At 43.9% G+C, this 4,055-nt stretch overlaps 1 long non-coding RNA gene across 1 annotated transcript; it reads right to left on the bottom strand.

The window, feature by feature from the left end:
* Positions 1-367: 367 nt before the first annotated feature.
* On the bottom strand, positions 368-1,729 carry LOC144164112 (uncharacterized). Its single transcript, XR_013321058.1, has 2 exons — positions 1,641-1,729; positions 368-520 (listed from the first exon to the last, which is right to left on the bottom strand). It is a non-coding gene; the product is annotated as an uncharacterized LOC144164112 (long non-coding RNA).
* Positions 1,730-4,055: the final 2,326 nt, after the last annotated feature.

Below are 4,055 nucleotides of genomic sequence, written 5' to 3'. Positions count from 1 at the left end.
ATGTTGCATCCTTGTTGGATGCAAGGCAAGGTTTCCCTATCCGCTGCAGCCCTAGTTAACGTGCTCAACATTCATTTCAAATACCTGCCCTGGATATATCATCGCTGACATCACAAGACACTATTTAGCGAGAGGATTGAAACTTTGGCTTAAATTGTGTAATCTCTCAATGAATAAGGCATCATTCGCTGCTTGGCAAGCAGTAGGGGCACTATAAGACACCCAATGTTGTGAGTGAAACTGGTATTTTGTCCTAATGGCCCCTTTAAGGCGAATAAAAGGTTTTCTCTACAACAGGATTTGTAGCAACTGTGAAACTTAGCAAAGAACTGTAATGTTGTGGCACAGCAGATAAGACGAACCATGGTTGAAGGTTATGAGCGATCTATTTACAACATTTACAAAATGGCCATGAGAGAGTCAGTGCTGGCTTCGCCCCCACACAGCTTCTCCCTCGTCATTGTCATCAATGGTCAGCCATGGGAATTTTCGTCCACCATGCCCCGTGACAGAATGGCACCTGTAAAAATCAAGGAATGGTCAGGGTTACTCATTAAAGGACAACGGTACTCACACTTCAGCTCGGCCAGATTTATCAATTTGTAGTAAGTACCACCCAACGCCGCCTGTATAAACATTGCCTGACACGTCGCGTGCTTTTCAATAGTAAGGGTAGGGACGCTTAGTTCAGCCACTCATCCGCTATGTGGTGCGCGCCGGCGGACATTTCGCCTTACGTCACTGCTCTGCAGTCGCGAACGCTGCACCTTCTATGACGTGTGTCTGTCGGCTTGCCTGTTGGGTTTCAAGAGCCGTTTCGCTCACATCTTAGGCCGGACGGGGCGATAGTTCTGGGGCGCGCTGGGGATCTTGTTCAACGTGTCGCTCGCTTTATACTTGCTGCATTTTCCCAAAGATAACCGACGGAGGAGGAACTGAATTATATGTGTAAGAACATATTAATTGTCAGGTAGATAAATAGTGAACAGAAAAGCGATATTTTAGGAAGGCACAGCCATTATTTTACTGTTGTTTTTTTTCTCTCTGGAGGATTTAGGGAGGAAAAAATTGCCGGCACATTTTTCATTCAGGCGCTCGCTTCCACCATTACTTTCGAAAAATATCACGTGCTTGTATCATAATGAGATGTTCATATGGAGAACATGCAACAGGGTTGCCGCTATTTAATACTGCAAAAATTCCTGAACAATTCGCAGCTTCTAGGTTTTGATGCATAAATAAATAATTGGTTTTCTTCGTTTGCTGGTGTGATTATTGGACCTGCTTGGTACACTGGTCATACGCACGCACCTTGACAACAAATTTGTCACGTGTTTATATTTGGCAGAGGCATAAACAGTAATATTTAACAGCCTCTGAATGCATTGCAACACCACAACGAATGTGATGCACTGTGCGGAAGAAGCAGGACATGGAATATTATTGGGGCTCTTCGATTGTGCATAGTCTGTAGACGCTTCCTCGTATTAGTCCAAGGATCGTTTGTTTAATTTGTCCTCGCGGATCGAGTGTGAAACCTCGCGACAGCAGTCTCGGGGCGGGACAGCAAAGAAGGAAGCGTAGAGGTATTAAAAGCATTGAACCGTAACAGACTGGTCGTATGTGTTCACCACACTCACCATGTCGCATCGCTGGCGATCCGTTGGTCAACCGGCCGCTGCTGAAAAACGACCACCGCACGCTACAACAAAGCCGCCATCAAGCGAGAGACAAAAAAAAAGAAGAAAAAAAAAGTACGCTTGAGAGCGCAGAGATCACGACCGAGCAGTGGTCTGGTAGCGAGAGTAGACTGTGTTGTTTTTATTGTGTTTTATTGTGGAATGTCGCAGCGGCGAAGCTCTCGTCTTCCAGGCCGCCGCTGCCGCGCACCGCGCTCCCGAAGTCAAAGAGGAGGGCACGGCACGTCACTCGTTGAAACGCGCCGTCGTAAGCGAGAAGTGTTGCCGCCACATATCGGATCGCGACTAAACAATTCGAACGTGAACCGCCAGGCATTTGGCTCACTGCAGCGGCGAACAACTGATGTGACGATTCGGGTCGGATTTAGAATGCGTAGGCTTTGTAGCTACACTAATCAGCCCTAACATGGACATTCATCGCGATGGTCGCTTGATACGATTGACACCCATAATTCTACTGACACCCTTGCCGCGCGTGCTTCAGGAACCGACTGTACTATGCAAGCACGATATTGTTTATGGAAATAATGTATTTGATGTATAAAGATGTATTCAATGGGCGTCCTGGTTTCTAAAAAACGATGGCCGCCTAGTCTTTTTTTGTTGTTGTTTTGTTGTGCCCTTTGCGAGGGCCTAAATAGTGGTCTGCTGTACAAAATAAATAAATAAAACAAACAAAAACAACAAAACAAATAAACAAGCAAACGAACAAACAAGCAAATAAATAAACAAACAAACAAATAAATAAATAAATAAATATATAAATAAATAAATAAGTAAGTAAATAAATAAATAAATAAATAAATAAATAAATAAAAATAAATAAATAAATAAATAAAGCACAAAACCAGAATGAGAAAGGTAAACGTTTACCCTCTATTGCAAACTTGAAGGCCTAGCATTTGCTACTCTCCCTTCGGGCTTTCTTTTTGTTTTTTTTTTCACTCGTCCAGAAAAAGATGCTTGTGGGAAGCGAAATCATTTTTTTTGTTACTGGGAAGATACGCTTAATTGTGTTTGTTTTTTCATGAACCTAACCAACCAAGAAGCCGGTGGCACCAATTAACGCGTACGCTCTCAAGCAGACGCGTCCACATACGGCGCAACGCGCGTTTGCGTCATAATTTTAATTAAGGTTGGCAAAATCACCACAGTCATAAAAAATAATATACACGCTCCGTTATGAACAAAACAGTGAGGGGTCTTATGCACCTCTTTTCCGTTCAGGCACTCATTGACTAAGCTGGATTGCGCTTACCTATATCAAAATGCTTGACTGATGAATGATGGATGGTTATTGGCGGTGAGATGTTTGAGTGGCGCCCCCTGGATCTGACGTCAGCTTAGGGACCCGCTCCGCTGTCGTCTGCTACACTCGCCCTGCTGCTACACCCGCGCCGCGGTCGTCCGGTTCTGACTGGCAGCAGTGCCTTTGCTAGAAATCGCCCGCTTTGATGCTTTGGTGCTTTAAAAAGCGTGTTTTCAATCAGATTCTGACGGCTCTGAATGATTTCAAGCTTTGTCCCGCACAATTTTACAACACACGAGGAGAGAGAGAACGACTTTCGGAGAGCATCGCTCAGACAATCGTGGGTAACTCGCCCTCGTCCTATCTAGCGTATTTGCGAGTTTCAGCGCTCAGAGCTCCTCGATAAGTATTCAAAATGCGTATGCTTCCCTTAACTATTTCTGAGATGCTCTTATGAAGACTCAACAGTCTAATGCTACGCATCAAGCAGCGGGTCGCACAGCAGGAAATAAAACGGGTGTTTTTCTTTCGTTGTTGTTATATGAACGTTTTTTTTTTACATGATTACGGTGTTGAAAACTTGATATACTTGCTAACTAACGCAATAAGTAGTATACATGCCAGTCTTCAGTATAACACAATTCGAAACCAATGAATATGTCCAGACAGCTCTTTATTGTTTTCCAACCCATTTTGTCGCAAAGAACAAATCCTGGCCTACTTGGGATGACGTTCGGTGAATTGAAGAATGAATCTTACTCTCTCGTCTTGTACTGAGGAGCCTGCCCACTAACCAGCTCGATTTTACTATTAAAGTTTTCTCCTCCTCCTGGTCCTCCATCTCTTGAGTGCAGTTTTACTATAACGCCTATATGAATATTGGGATGATATGGCTGTGGTAAATGTACCGAAATATCCCTCCAAATCTGAACAAACATAGCCTTACTGTATGTTTGCCTTACAGGTTACTCGTTTTGCTCAATAAGCCTGCATACTGGTTAGAAGCCTGGTATAAAACCAGCACGCGCCTATACACACAGCAGGTTATTTGGAAATCAACCTACATTATTTGCGCCCCATAGTGCATGTCGGCACACTTTCATGCC

The sequence above is a fragment of the Haemaphysalis longicornis genome, unplaced genomic scaffold, assembly GCF_048455015.1.
Source record: "Haemaphysalis longicornis isolate Haplotype H1 unplaced genomic scaffold, Haemaphysalis longicornis Haplotype H1 scaffold_13, whole genome shotgun sequence".
In the NCBI taxonomy this organism is placed as follows: domain Eukaryota; kingdom Metazoa; phylum Arthropoda; class Arachnida; order Ixodida; family Ixodidae; genus Haemaphysalis; species Haemaphysalis longicornis.
The sequence above is the reverse complement of the archived record's forward strand: the minus strand, read 5'-3'. Positions and strand labels throughout refer to the sequence as shown.